The 16,153-nt window shown below is 50.5% G+C and overlaps 1 pseudogene; it reads left to right on the forward strand.

Moving 5' to 3' along the window:
* Positions 1 to 16,153, forward strand: part of LOC101945809 (zinc finger protein 501-like) — a 56,576-nt pseudogene that overhangs the window by 35,190 nt on the left and 5,233 nt on the right.

Below are 16,153 nucleotides of genomic sequence, written 5' to 3' on the forward strand. Positions count from 1 at the left end.
GTCATCTAGTCCAGTCCCCTGCACTCATGGCAAGGCTAAAGTATTAATGAGCTTTACCCTAACTATAGAGATTTCCATTGTGCTAGAGGAGAATTTTCTTCCCAGGGGTTCAGGTGATCTTTTAGATATTATGGGCCCAGGCTTTGAAGATGAGGACCGTAGCCTGGAGCTTTATTTGATATGCGATGGGAAGCCCGTCGGGAGGTCGTAGGACCGCTCTGATGTTTTCACCGTCTCCCGTGGCGCTGCCGTCATCTGTACGAGTTTGAGTGTCCTAAGCATGGAAGGCTTCACACTCTGGTCTATTGCATTGCCGTAGTCGAGCGCAGAGGATACAAAGTTCTGAATAACCGAGGGCCAGTCATCGTCCATTAGGATGGGAGGGAGGCAGGATGAGCTTCCTGGGGCAGACGCTGCTGCCTCCATTGAGAACTTGGAGCCTGGACTGAGTCTCTGCTGCTCCCCCAGGAAGTCCATGAGAGATCTTCATTAAAACTCCCTCTAACCCCAGCCAAGGTGGGGACTTTCTCCAGCTAGGACTGGCCCCAGGCTCTGCTGACAGTAACTCCTGACCCAGAAACTCCAAGTGATGAGAGAGCTCTGGGAAAGCGCTGGGGCCGGGCAGAAAAGCGACAGTCTGCACAGTTGGCCTCTTCTCAGCTCCACTCCCTATATGTCTGTGAGCCTCAGAGCTGCTGCCAGCATCTGGGGGGAGGGATAGCTCAGTGGTTTGCGCATTGGCCTGCTAAACCCAGGGTTGTGAGTTCAATCCTTGAGGGGGCCACTTAGGGATCTCAGGCAAAATCAAAATCAGTACTTGGTCCTGCCTAGAGAAGGCAGGGGGCTGGACTCAATGACCTTTCAGGATCTCTTCCAGCTCTATGAGATTGGTATATCTCCACATATTAAGGCCAGAAGGGATTATTAGGTCATCTTGTCTGACCTGCTTCACCCAGGCCCTTCAATTTCTCCCATATGGCATCCAATAACTTGCTTCTGGTAACCTATGTCTTCCTGACTGGGATCCCCTTTCCCAGCACAGGTGGAGTGGGGCCAGCCACGAGAGAGAGCAAGCCCCCAAGAATGGAATGTGGAAGGAGAAATTAGTGAGGGAGATTGCCAGATTGTCTGACACACCTACTGCACCATCCCTGGGCACAGTCATGTTCCTGTCCACAAGGTGAGGAGCAGAGCAGAGAGAGGAAAAACCAGCCCCTGACACGCTCTGTTTCCCCCTGCTGCAGGTGTGTGCTGCCCTGGGGACAGTGTCAGGGGTATCCCACCAAAGAGGCTCCTTTGATTCTGCTCTTTTCTAGCATTTGATTCTGTCCCTGGGAGGGGTTAGAAATGTCTCCGTGGTGCAGAGTACGGTTCATGTTTCGCTACATGCGCCCATAAAATAGGGAAGAGAAATGGCGGCAGCGAAGCCAGCGAAGGAAGGGATCAATGGGGGGGAATGCGGATGGGTTCCTGCTGGAAGGAGAAGGGCAGTAAATACTCAGGAGGTGGGAGCTTTTGGGCAGTTGTGTCTGGAGGCGGGAAGGGGAGGAAACCTACAAGGCAGAGAAAGGGAGGGGGACGGGGTGGGACAAGCCTGCTGGGACAGACCCCGGGGGTTTTAGTGGGAATTCCCAATTTGTGAAACAGGAAACAAACCCCCTGTGAGATATGAAGAGGGCACCCACCAGGGAGGCGTCGGGAAGATCATAGAAGATCAGGGTTGGAAGGGACCTCAGGGGGTCATCTAGTACCACTCCCTGCTCAAAGCAGGACCAATCCCCACTAAATCAGATGCCCCAGCCCCTCACATCCAGCTGCTCTCAATGAGGAGGGGGTTGGGATTCCTACCATAGGGCTTTGGGGGTTGGGGGCTCCATCTCCTGTATCAGTCTGTGGCTAGTAGGTGTGTGATCGATCTGCTGGGAAAGCGGAGGGGTTCTCTCTTCATCCCCTCACCCTGGTGTTTCCTGGATGCTCTGAGCTGGGTGGGGGTGGGACTCTGTTGACTGCGATCCACCCAGACTTCCCATTTGATTGGCTCTTCTCCCCCATGAATAGTGAGGCTGTGAATGGGGCAGCAGGTACTGAAGTTGGACTTTTGCTCTTTCAGGGGCCAGTGAGCTTCGAGGAGGTGGCTGTGTATTTCACCAGGGAAGAGGGGGCTCTGCTGGACCCCGCTCAGAGAGCCCTCTACAGAGCCGTTATGCAGGAGAACTATGAGAAGGTGACCTCGCTGGGTAAGGATTCCCGTCCCCTCGGTTCTTGGAAGAGGAAATGAAGAGATAAGGTTCATGCAACCACAATGTAACCTTTACTCTGCCCTGTTTCAGCAACACCCTGACATGCCAGTGACACACATACTAGCCCTCTCCCCTCCCCTGCTACAGAATGCTCCGGGAACAGAGCCTGGGAGCAGTACAGCACAACGTTGAACCTCTTCCCTTTGCTCAGATAATATTTGGGTTTCTTTCCGGCATAGCAAACAGAAGCTGCCTGCCCCCGGCCTGCACTCAAACCCTGACTCTGCTCCACAGGAACTAGCTCTGACGTGCAGAATGACACCACCCCTTTACCCTCTCCCGCAGGAATCCTCCTGAAGCGTCATCTTCACTTACCCCTCACGAAACACTGCAGAGCATTAGGATGTGTGCTACCAGACCTATCCTGACACAACCTACTACGCTCAGCACGGAAATGGGGCAGATTTGGTCCCTCGGGGTTCACATGCACCTCCCTTTATATCATAGTCACAGCTCTGCCAACTGCTCCAAATAATCCCCCCACCATCCAGTTGCAGCTACACCTGACCCAGGGCACACAGCTGCAGGGCATGCGGATAAATGCTGGTATTCCCATCTGTAGAGCACAACGCAGACAATGGCACGTTCTCTTAGTCCTTCCTCATGTCTATTATAGAGTCATAGATTTTAGTGCCGGAAGAGATGATTCGGCGTCAAGTCTGACCTATATAACAGGCCATAGAATTTCATCCAGTTACTGCTGTACTGAGCTGAATACCTGGTGTGGGACTAAATCATCTTCCAGAAGGGCTTCCCGTCTTGACATGAAGACTTCAAGAAAGGAAGTCTCCAATTCCTGTGGTCGTTTGTTAACCTTTGCACCACACTTACAAAACCATTCCCAGTGGCTCTTACTCTCAGGAGTTGTGTGTGTGTGCGTGGGCGGGGGAAGAGGGGGAGGGTCAGAGTTAAGGTTACACTGTGAGGGTGGTATATATTTGAACGCTTCATTTTCTGGTTTCCCGGAGTTTAAGTTTAGCCTTGTCCCTATGGTGAAAGGCATGAGACCGCACTGAGCAACTTGACTTTCCTTTAACTTAGTTTATGGGCACTTAATTTCCTTGATTTTTGTTTTTTAATTGATGCTTTTTCTACTCTACCTGTGTCTACACTCGAGCTTTTGCCAGAATAGTAATGTTGGATGGCGGGAGGGGGATTTTTCACAGCCCTTATCAACAGAGGTATAAGAGCAGACTAGGTCAGAGTCTGTGCGTATATTTTCGAGGACTTTCAAATATTTTTCTGAATCCAGAAATGTTGGTATCTGAGGGCAAAAACTTCCAAGAGAAACTCCTGCAGGATGCAAGAAAAATGCCGAATGCATTGTCTGAAAGATATCAGTGGTCGGGCTGAAATATCTATCCTTAAATGCATGGGTGCCAGGTTCAACAGCCCCGGCGTGTTCTCTCGAGCCAAACAATTATTGTGATCGTAGACGACTGGAAACATTGTGGCTGCTAAGAAAACGCCTTAGTCTTGCGGCTTTTCATGCACACTTCATGTGGCTTTCGATCTCTGACTCCTCACTTTTCCTCATGCCGATCTGAAATGCCAAACTCCTCAGTTATTAACTTTTGCTATACTGTTCCCCGTGGAGGCAGTCTGTGCCGTGGACTAGCTGAGAGAAATGGCAAGTGATTGGGATCAGTCAGAGGATAATTAAATGATCAGTCAGAGGATAATTAGAACCATAGTTTCAACCCCAGCTGTGTGCAAAAACGTGTTATAGGAGCCAGGTGTTTTAAGGGGTGGGGGGTTGTATTTTAGGAAAAAAGGGGAAGAAGGAGAATCCGGGGAACCTCTGCCCCTGGAGGGGGAGACCTGAGAACTGTCTTGAAATATGCAAAGGTTGTTTATAAACAGGATGGGTATGAAGTGTTCGCCATGAGGTTTTTAAGGTCAGGCTTGACAAAGCCCTGGCTGGGATGATTTAGTTGGGGATTGGTCCTGCTTTGAGCAGGGGGTTGGACTAGATACCTCCTGAGGTCCCTTCCAACCCTGATATTCTATGATTCATGTCCACTGAAGGTAGGAGAAGAAGGAATTCGGCTTCGTCTGCAGCAAGGGACAGGTTTATGTTGGATATTAGGAAAATCTTTCCAACTGCAAGAATAGATGCGTATGGGAATAGATTAGCAGGAGAGGTTGTGGAATTCCTGTCACTGGAGGTTTTTAAGAATAGGTCAGACAAACACCCGTCAGGGATAATACTCTACTTATATTCGATCCTCAGGGTTGTCAGCCAAGATGCCCTCTTGATGTCCTTTTCAGACCTGGATTTTACGATTTATGATCCTAGCCCTTCACTTTGACCGTATCTCCCTGTGGAGAACGTGGGCATTCTTAATTACTATTATTTTTTCAATGAACAATATGTATGACGCAGCTTCCTGTCTCATTTTGCTTTGTTACCCACTGGGTGTGAAGGCGTTAATTCCTCCTCTGGGCCAGGGGATTGAATGTCTGTTGGAGTAAGAAGAACGAGGAGTATTTGTGGCACCTTAGAGACTAACAAATGTATTTGGGTATAAGCTTTCGTGGGCTACAGCCCACTTCATAGACTTGAAATTAGACGAAGGTTTCTAACCATTAGAGGAGTGAAGTTCTGGAACAGCCTCCCAAGGGGAGCAGTGGGGGCAAAAGACACATCCGGCTTCAAGACTGAACTTGATAAGTTTATGGAGGGGATGGTATGATGGGATAGCCTGATTTTGGCAATTAATTGATCTTTGACTATTAGTGGTAAATATGCCCAATGGTCTTTGATGGGATGTTAGATGCGGTGGGATCTAAGTTACTACAGAGAATTCTTTCCTGGGTGTCTGGCTGGTGAGTCTTGCCCACATGCTCAGGGTTTAGCTGATCACCATATTTGGGGTCAGGAAGGAATTTTCCTCCAGGGCAGATTGGCAGAGGTCCTGGAGGTTTTTCGCCTTCCTCTGCAGCGTGGGGCGGGGTCACTTGCTGGAGGATTCTCTGCACCTTGAAGTCTTTAAACCACAAGTTGAGGACTTCAATGGCCTCAGACACAGGTTTGATACAGGAGTGGGTGGGTGAGATTCTGTGGCCTGCGTTGTGCAGGAGGTCAGACTAGATGATCATAATGATTCCTTCTGACCTTAAAGTCTATGATTCTATGATACACAGAGAACATGAAAAAATGGAGGTTGCCATACCAACTCTAACGAGACTAATCAATTAAGGTGGGTTATTATCAGCAGGAGAAAAAAAAACACGTTTGTAGTGATAATCAGGGTGGCCCATTCCCAACTGTTGACAAGAAGGTGTGAGTAACAGTAGGGGAAAAATTAGCCTGGGGAAATAGTTTTTAGTTTGTGTAACGACCCAGCCACTGTATCTTCCTACTGTCTTTTCCACTGCATGCATCCGATGAAGTGCGTTTTAGCCCATGAAAGCTTATGCCCCAATAAATTGGTTAGTCTCTAAGGTGCCACAAGGACGCCTCGTTGTTTTTGCTGATACAGACTAACACGGCGACCACTCTGAAACCTGTTGGCGTAAGGTAGGCCTTTCCAGATTGACGTGGATACACTATAGAGAACTGTCCATATATGAATGGAGCGCCCCGGAGAGACAATGGACTACCCAACGACCGGGCATCCATTTGTGATGACTGTGAGCCAAGAGATGCAGAGCACGGGGACATCTTGGGACAGAGGGACCGGGTTATAAACAGACAGGGCTTCCAGTTAGCTATCACCCAGGCAAGGCCGGCTTTAGGTGTTGGCGACAGAGGTGATGCATGGGGAGGCGCCCAGGTTTCTCCCGGCTTTGTCCGCACGGAGGAACGTTCAGAGGGGCGAATGCACAGAGTGGGTGGCGGTGTTTCTTCCCCCACCCCTCCGAATATTCCTCTGTGCCCTCCTAGGGGGCGCTGGGGGGCGCAGCAGCAAGGACAGGTGCTTCATGCATCGAGGGCAGTTTCCCCATGTGGGTGCAGAGGGGTTTAGGGGAGAAGGGGTGCAGAAGGGGTTAGCAGACTCAGGAGGGATAAGGGGTGCAGGAGGCATTATTCATTATTCCGATTTTGTATTTTGCAAATAATTTCAGACCTACGTCTCAGCTTAAATGCCTGGAAATCACACTCAAATTTTATCAGTGGCTACACGCTCCGCTTCTCTGCACTAGCCCAAGATGGGTCCATCTCCCCTTCCATCTGCCTGGATTCACGCCTTCCCTTGCTTTATTCTTGGGAAACCTGTCCTCAGGAGCCAAAGATTTGATCCTTGTAAGGAGTCCCGATGCAGACGCTTTGAACGCATGAAGGTTGCAGGATCTGTCCCCAGCTCGGCGGTCCAGAGTTTTGGAGCCGCTCTATATCGGTGTAGATTTGTCTGCCAACATTTTTATGTTCTGCTGTTGGTGTGAGGAATAAAGAACACGTCTATGTTCTCCCATACTTCAGTCTTTGTATCCTGAAGTACAATCACCAGGCCAGGCTCCTGTTGTCTATATATCGCACAAGTTGTGAGAGAGAAAGTATGTTTTCTTGACAATTCTGAGACAGACATCGAGATGGGATGATTTAGTTGGTGTTGGTCCTGCTTTGAGCAGGGGGCAGGACCAGATGACCTCCTGAGGTCCCTTCCAACCCTGATCTTCTATGATTCTGTGTGTGTTAAAGCTAGAATGTCTGGGTTCTCAACAAATTAATTCCTAATAAAAGGTAATTTTTTTCAGAATAAGCACTGGGATCAACTTTTGCAATATTGATTAGCCTAATCAAATTATTATTTTTGCAAGGACACTGTCTGCTATTTAACTGTATTTTTCAAGTCCAACATTTCGCACTTGTGGTGGTGTTGGCACTTGTTTAGATATTTTTGTTATTGCTTTTTATTTTTTAGCTAATGTAGAAGTTGCTAACTTATACAGTTATAGAATCATAGAATATCAGGATTGGAAGGGACCTCAGGAGGTATCTAGTCCAACCTCCTTCTCAAAGCAGGACCAACCCCTCCTAAATCATCCCAGCCAGGGCTTTGCCAAGCCAGGCCTTAAAAACCTCTAAGGAAGGAAATTCCACCACCTCCCTAGGGAACCCATTCCAGTGCTTCACCACCCTCCTAGTGACATAGTGCTTCCTAATATCCAACCTAGACCTCCCCCACTGCAACTTGAGACCACTGCTCCTTGTTCTGTCATCTGGTACCACTGAGAACAGCCAAGCTCCATCCTCTTTGGAACCCCCTTTCAGGTAGTTGAAAGCAGCTATCAAATCCCCCCTCATTCTTCTCTTCTGCAGACTAAACAATCCCAGTTCCCTCAGCCGCTCCTCATAAGTCATGTGCTCCAGCCCCCTAATCATTTTTGTTGCCCTCTACTGGACTCTTTCCAATTTTTCCACATCCTTCTTGTAGTGTGGGGCCCAAAACTGGACGCAGTACTCCAGATGAGGCCTCACCAATGTCGAATAGAGGGGAATGATCACGTCCCTCGATCTGCTGGCAATGCCCCTACTTATATAGCCCAAAATGCCATTAGCTTTCTTGGCGACAAGGGCACACCATTGACTCATATCCAGCTTCTCATCCACTGTAACCCCTAGGTCCTTTTCTGCAGAACTGCTGCCTAGCTATTCAATGGACAGTTTCTTTCCATGGGCACAAGCCTTGTTCCACTACCAATTTAGCAAGGAGGGTGGGCTTTTCAACTAGCCCCCACCCTTCCTGGTTCCGTTTCTTAAACATTTTCTTCAAAATTGTGAAATTACCACAATATTACTTACAAAACAAAACAAAACAAACAAACATAAACCACACTACACTGCCCAAACTCCTATATCCTTCAGAGTTTGGTTTAACAGAACAAGATCTGTATCTTATGATTTTAACCCACTCTGGGCCAGAGGGAGAGACGCTAAGCTTCCCTCTGTATTACTCGGTCTGTTACCACCGAGGGTTCATACACCAATTATACAAATCCTTCCCCGGATCAGAGTGAGAAACACTAAGTTCTCCTCTTTAGCTCAGTCTTGCTACGGCTGAGGGTGTATGTACCTCTATAACACAATTTAAACCTAAACTCCTATATCCTTCAGAGTTTGGTTAAAAAAGAGTGCCAAAGCTGGCGGTGTGCACACCAGTTTTATAATAACTGTGGATTCTATGCTTGCTCCCACTTTCGCATTCTCCACCAAAATGTTGTACTTAAAGTACTGCACAGGATCTTTTCAGGGGGAATAAGGCAAAACGCTACATTTATTAGTAATACATGTATTCGTTAACACTGTATCATATGCATATAATATATTACACTTACACTCACACACACACACACACAAACACACTCCGTCTTGTTGTTACCAATTAGTTGCTCCCCTTAACTTAACTGGCCAGGTGAGTTAGATGGGGGAGGGGGTGGAGCCGGGCTTCTGCTGATCCGGATCGATGCTCCCATGTTGACAAGACGAGACCCGAGGTCCTCTGCAAGACACTTCACTTTTATAGCAGCTTTCCTCTTATGCAAATCTATACCAGATTCAAACTCTGTGTCTGTGTCCATTGGTCCTTTTGAGTGTTGTCCCAATGCTGCAAAAAGGGTGTTTCCAAAAGAAGGTGCTTGCTTCTAACCCCTGAGGCCGTGGGTATGTCTGCTTGTCTTTAATGAGCCCACTTGACACGTTTTATTATCCTTGGGTCTGGCTCCCAGCCCCTCTCCAACAGTTGAGGCTGTCTGGAGGTGCTGCCTTCCATGCCTTGCTCATTCATACCTCATTTATTCAACAGGGCAATTGATTAAGAGTGGGGGGGGGAAGAGCTCTTGTTCTACTGCTAGCAAAAAGAAATTTTTCTTCTATCTTATTCTATTCTTAGGGGCTATAATATTATACCAAGGGCAATGCAAAGTTTCTAAATGAGGCTTTGATACAAAGTCCCATGAAAACAGAGGTCACACGTGGGTAGACCCACCACAAGGTTATATGAAGAGGCACAATGTAAAGTCATATGAAAATTATCAGAGATTGATCTACATCTACCACTCCTCCCAGTTTAACAACACAACCCTGGCGAAGCAAGCACTGTGTGTTCTGTGTTCTGTTTGACTGGTTATTGTGAATACGTTTTTTAAGCCTTAATCCCGTGAGATTCCAATTTTACAGCTATGGATAGTGAAAATACTTGTAGTAGATGATGCAATGCCCATCACATTTTACTGGAATATGTGATAGAGTATACTTCTCTTTTAAATGACTTACTTTTTTTTTTTTTAATTTACAAATACAAAAACGAAATGGGTGAACGACATTTTGATTCTGTTCGTTTGCAGAGTTATTTGAAAGCAATAACAGACCAGCCCGAAGGAAAGCTGGTCTATAAATGATCGTTTCTCATGGCGTTGTATTAAACCAGCCCGATAGAACTTATCTGTTCTATCAAGTGGCATTTTTTACAATGTACAGACAGATCTGTTGTTCTTTAGAGCATTTTGAAGTTAATTTTTTTTGCCCAAATCACGGGATGTGACAAATTTCTTGTAACTTAGCGGTTCGCTCCGGTTTTTGCCTTCAGATCCGGGGGGCCGGAGAACGGCGGCTGCTGGCCGGGGGCCCAGCTCTGAAGGCAACGCCGCCATCAGCAGCAGCGCAGAATGGTCTGGTATATGATGTATTGCCACTCTTACTTCTGCACGGTGGGAGTCCAAAGCAAAGAACACTCCGGACAGTGGGAGCATCAGGTGGAAAGTGGTTGCGAAATGGGAGATTTTGGAGAACAGTTAGCAAAGAGGCCTGCAGACAATGAAAGCAGAGGGGAGCAATTGCTTCTGGGGTCCCAGGAGGCGGGGGCAGTGGGAGGAAGGGGAGTGGGTGTCATCATGAGTGACAGGGCTAGCTGCATCCTGTCCCCTTCTTGGTCTCTCTGAGTCCCCCCCTCAGATGTCAGGCCGCAGGGTTTTCCCTCTCCTGGCATGGAATTCTGCAGTTCCGACACCGGGCCCTAGGCAACAAGAACTTATGTCTGAACCTTTACTTGCCCAGCAAATCAGGCTGAGTGCAGATCCCTTCGTCCGTCTGGGATCAGGGCTGGACAGTGACAGACCAGGCATCTTCAACCCCTAGCCGTGTTTATTTTGGAGTAGGGAAAAAGGGATAAGAAAAAAAAAGATTTTAAAATAACAGCCGTCACACCTGCCTGTCTTACTAAAAGGCCTACCGTCCCCTGGAAGGCCTAACTTCTTCAGACGCCCCAGCAGGGTTCCCTTGGCTCTGTCTCTTTCCCCCAAACAATCACCTTCCAGCTGGGAGCCCGATTTGCCTTGGTTCCAGGGAGTAAGGGGCGATGAACAAGGCTTCCCTAGCCTTCCAGGCTTTTGACAGGTTGACGTGATATGTGCGTTCCTCTTTTTGCCGCCTGGGCATCTGGATCTTGTTGTTTATGGTGTCGTGCAACCTCAAAGGGGCCCTGCCACCTGGCCGAGAGTTTGGACTCCGCAGAGGGCAATACAAGTAGGACTCAGTCCCCAGGTTCAAAGCTGCTTAGCTTGTTCTCCTTATTGTACACCTAAGACTACAGCAGATTCTCCTGCGCAAAGGCCCCCCGGGTGCGGAGCTGTTCACGTGGTTGTAACATGTATCCCGCTGACCCCATGACTGGAGTTTCTTGCTCCTCCCAGTCCTCCTTTAGGAGGTCGCGGATGACCTGGGGTTGCCTCCCATAGAGTTCGAAGCGGGAGAACCCAGTCTTGGAGAAATGGCAAACAGCAAGACTGGGAGTAATGTGTCCAAATGTCAAGGGTTGTTTTCCTACAAACTTGCACAGCATCACTTTGAGGGGTCCATTAAACCTCTCCACTCGCCCGTCGGTTTGGGGGTGATACACTGAGGTCCTGAGTGCTCAGGCGGTTCAGTACGCGACACGGCTCAACCAGAGGCCGCAAGGATACGTCGGTGCCCCAGGTCTGTCAGGATTTCCCGTGATGTCCCAACCCTGGCGAAAATCTTCATGAGCTCTGTGGCAATGTTGGGAGCTGGGGCTGCATGCAAGGGGATGGCCTCCAGGTACCACTAGAATGTAACAGTTTCCCGCCTTATTCTTCCCCAGTGGTCCCATGAGATCCATGCCAATGTGTTCGAAAGGTACCCCGATCACTGGGAGGGAGATGAGGGGTGCCCTGGGTACCCACTTTAGTCCAGCACACTGGCATTCAGGACAGGATGCACAGTAGTCTTTTACCTCCCAGTGTATACCCAGCCAGAAAAACTGGGGTATCTGCGGTAGCCACAGAGCGTCGCCTCCTTCCTGGTTGGGTTCGTAACCTGGTCCCAGGCTCAGCTGAAGGTGCGGTCCTCCATCAATTCCCTGATGAGTCCCCATCACGCTCCAGCTCCACCTTGGCATCCTTCACGGGGGGGTCTCCGCATCAGGGTATGGGTCACCTGAAGTCTCGGTGGGGTTGGATGGTCACTTTCCTAGGTCGGGCTGAGGGGTGCCCAAGTCATCCCCTCCTTGCTAGCCCTTTCTTCCCCTCTCCTGCGGGTTGATGACCATATTCACGCAGGATCTCCTGGAACCCCGGCCAGTCCCCTCCCAGGACCACAGGGTAGGCCAATTTTGACAGCCACACCCATCTGGAGGACCTTGTCATGGTGGGTAGTTTCCAGACTTACCCAGGCAGTCGGATATGGCCATATGTCCCCGTGGATACACTAGAGATGTATCTCAGTCCCTGCCGCTGTGAGGTTTGGTACCAGGCCGGCCCGGATAAGCGTCTGGCTGTAACTAGAATCTACCAAGGCTGTTGTGGAGATCCCATCAACTTCCAAGGGGGTCAGGAGTTTCTCTGGACCTCTTTTCCGGGCCTGAGGGCTGGCTATGCACAGCTGCCCATAACTATGGTCCATATAGGGGCAGTCTCGCCGAAAGTGCCCCTCCTGGCCACACTCATAGCAGCAGTCTTGGTTCCTCTCGGCCCCTGGGTCACCCTAACAGATTCTCCTCTCTCTGGGCTGTAGTTCGGCTGGCTGGACATCTTCGGTTTGGGTTCGGATTAGCAGGTGGCATCAGGGGCATGTGTTGTGGGTCCCCTGGTTGGGGTAACTGGGCCCCCTTCCCACCCTAGCTGGGCCCCCTTCCCACCCTAGCTGGGCCATCCCTCTTGTCTGGATTCTCGGATTTCCAGGGTCACAGTTCTGCCCCCTTGGCTGTCAAATAGTCTTCCATCAACTCGACGGCCTCGGCCCAGCGGCGGCGGGGGAAGGTGATCCTGTTGGTCGCATCAGGGCCGCCATCTGCTAGAGCAACTGTTCTCGTGGTGCGGCCAGCTCCTGTATCCTCTGTTGTTGCTGGGCAACAACCTGCTGTAGTCGTGGAGTCTGGAACTGCTGTTGCTAGGTCACCTGTTGCTGCTTGTTTTCCATCCGCCATTTCAGGAACTAGTCCCTCTCAGGTCAGAGCGACTGCTAGTCAGGACAAAGGGGTTGTTCACTCGCCAGCTGTCTCGAATGCAGGGCCTTTCAGCAGAAGCCGATCGGTGCCCGCGTTCTCCATTACGTCTCACAGGCTCTGTACGCCCCGTCCGTCTTTGGGGGCGGGGCGAGGGTGCCATGGCCCCACAGTTAAGTCCGCCTGCCTGCCCTTAGCCTCAGGGCAGTATGGCCCAATGGCCGGAGTCAATGTGGTCGCCCTTGATGTCAGAGTGGTACAGCCCAATGACTGCAGTCAATATGGGCGCCCTCTCCCTTGGTCTGTATGGCCTAGTGGTCAGCGTCCATAAAACAACCCTCCTCAGCAGGGCTATGCAGCCTAGCGGCTACAGTCAGGAAGTGGGCCACCACCAAGGAGGGTGGATGGCGGCCAGGGTAGAGGGACCTGGACTCTCCCGCTCCATCGGGTCCCAGTCATAGACTCATAGACTCATAGACTCATAGACTTTAAGGTCAGAAGGGACCATTATGATCATCTGGTCTGACCCCCTGCATGCTGCAGGCCATAAAACCGTCTCTACCCCTTCCCTGGACTCTGCTGTTGAAGTCCCCAATCCTGTTTTTAGTGACTGCAATCGGCAGAGACCCTCCTGCTAGAGATCCCTGCCCCATGCTGCGGAGGAAGGCGAAAAACCTCCAGAGGCTCAGCCAATCTGCCCTGGAGGAAAATTCCTTCCCGACCCCAAATGTGGCGATCAGTAAGACCCCGAGCATATAGGCAAGAGTCTCCAGCCCGACCCCGTTAGCCATTATACTATTTACCCACCATTGCTTGGCTTTCCTTGACTACTATGTTTTACCATTAAACCATTCCCTCCATAAACTTATCTAACTTTATCTTAAAACCAGACAGGTCCGTCGCCCCCACCGTTTCCCTCGGAAGGCCGTTCCAATATTTCACCCCTCTGACGGTCAGAAACCTTCGTCTAATTTCAAGTCTGAACTTCCCCACGGCCAGTTTGTATCCATTCGTTCTGGTATCCACGTTAGTACTAGTCCAGGGCCCTGGTAGTGGCAAGCTGAAACACAGTGACTCAAAAGCCAGGTCAATAACCAGTCAACTGCCTAGTACCCCTGGGCTTCTTCCTACCGTATCTCCTGATGCTGTGTCCTTGATGTCTTTGGGGTCTCTGGCTTCCTCAGACTGTGCTACCTCTGGTGACTCCGGCCTCCACATGGCATCTGCAGATATCCAGGTGTCTGTCTGGGTCTCAGCATCTCCAGCTCCTATAGTCTGGGGCTTTGGCCGCTCCCGGGCTGGAGCCAGCAGCATGTGTCCTTCCTCTGCCACGGTCAGCCCAGAATGAGCTGGGCAGCTCCCTTTTATACTGAGACAGCACTTGGAGCATGCCCAGTAGGGGCGAGGGGGCGTAGCTTCCTCAGCCCAGAGTGTGGGGTTAACTCCTTCTTGTCCAGTGCGGGGCCTGTATGCCCCATCACATCTCCACACCCAGGGATTTTCATACTCCCACCCATCACATCCGACTCACTAGATTCCCTAATTCTTTCCTGACACTGCTGAGATCCTGCATTCAGTGATAGCCCTGCCCTTCCTGTTCCTTACTCCACTGAACCCCACCAGCCCATGCTTACTGTTCCCAGCATCCCCAGGACTCTCTCGTTGTCTCTGGACCTCTCTGTCAGCAAGAAGCAGAGCCAGGGAGACTTGCCCTCTGTCTGGAGTCTTCACTTTCTGGCACATGGATTTACCTTCTTTATGTTTTAGGAGCCTCTTTGATAATAACTAAGGCTCCATTTTAGTCACGGGTATTTTTAGTAAAAGTCATGGACAGGTCACGGGCCTGAAACAAAAATTCACGTGCCCGTGACCTGACCATGACTTTTACTAAAAATACCCGCAGTGATGAAAACTTGGCCTGGGGCCAGTCTGGGGGTGCTGCGGGTGCTGGACACTGTTACTCGGGGGAGTGGGGCGGGGGGGGTTGGCAGGGTTTCCTACCAGCTCCATCCCTGCAGAGTGTTGTGTACCTTTGAGTACCTGGGGAGCTGAGCCTCGGATTTTACTGGTCTACAATGGACTGTGGTTCAATTAATATATAAACCAATAAATTCACCTGATCTCACTTGTTTTCTGTCCCTTTTCTTTCCACTTTACAAACTTGATGTGATTTCCATCCTGGAACAAAGAGAAGAGTTATGGGCCCCAGATGTCCAGAGGTCAAAGGAAAGAGAGATCCTTAGAGTCCCTGTAGCGGGGTGGTTACCTGCTCCTGCCCAGAGGGGTTTAAAGACAGCCCTGGGAGAGGGCTGGGGCAGGGGAAAAGCTACAAGGCTGATTGGGGAAGCAGCCGCAGCTGGGCCCTAATCAGGCCTCTGCTGGCCCTGTAAAGGCAGGGAAGCCAGGGGCAGACACAGCCTCTCAATGCATTCAGAGAGATGGAGGGACGTGGCTGCAGGGACCTGAGTGGAGCAGGGCTGGGGACAGGCAGAGGAGCCGGGGAGCTCCTGCTTGGAAAGCCCCAGGCTGTGGCCTAGCAGAAGGCCAAGGGGTACTGGGGGTTGCAGAGGGCAGCCCAGCGGTAGGCCAAGGCAGCAGGTCCAAACCCAACCTTGCCAGTGATGAGTAAGCTGATACTGCAGCCTGCCCCAGGGCGTGGGGGCTAGACGATGACTGGCAGTAGCCGTATACTGAGGCGAGGTGGGGATAGTGGGTGGGGGGTCCCCGGGGAGGGAGGACCCTAAGACTGAGGGGTTACTGCCAAGGGGCAGCGCCCCAGACAAACGGGGCACCTGGGGTCCTGGGAGGGACACAGGGGCCAGCGGTAAGGTGGATCACTGGCCTGCAGAGGGCGCTGTGGGCTGGAAATTGAGCTAATTCCCTGAGCGACCCGCAGTAGGCACCACAGGGGTGAGTCCAGATGCTTACAGTCCCCTACATTGGTGAGGAGACATTAAACAAACTCGGAATCTGTAAGTGTCTGGAGGAAAGAGCTGGGATTCCCCACAAAGACCATGAGAACTTTCTAAGTTCAGGAGTCTCCTCAGCAGGTGTCGTATCTTCAGGGTATAGATCACTCATGCCACCTGGAAATACCTCCCTCCCTTCTCACTGAGAGTTTGGGTGGGACGTTGAGGCAGAATTGATCTTTTCCTCTCTCCCATAGAAGGGCCACATTTGGGGAGGGATAGCTCAGTGGTTTGAGCATTGGCCTCCTAAACCCAGGGTTGTGAGTTCAATCCCTAAGGGGGCCATTTAGAGATCTAGAGCAAAAATCTGTCTGGAGGTTGGCCCTGCTTTAAGCAGGGGGTTGGACTAGGTGACCTCCTGAGGTCCCTTCCAACCCTGATCTTCTATGAATTCAAATCCTGATTTTTATTTTCTCTCTCTCTAGCTCTGATTTTGGTTTGCCCTTCCCTTTTCCTGAGATTTCTCTCTGTCTCCCAACAG

This window comes from Chrysemys picta, chromosome 16 (assembly GCF_011386835.1).
Source record: "Chrysemys picta bellii isolate R12L10 chromosome 16, ASM1138683v2, whole genome shotgun sequence".
NCBI classification, from domain to species: Eukaryota; Metazoa; Chordata; order Testudines; family Emydidae; genus Chrysemys; species Chrysemys picta.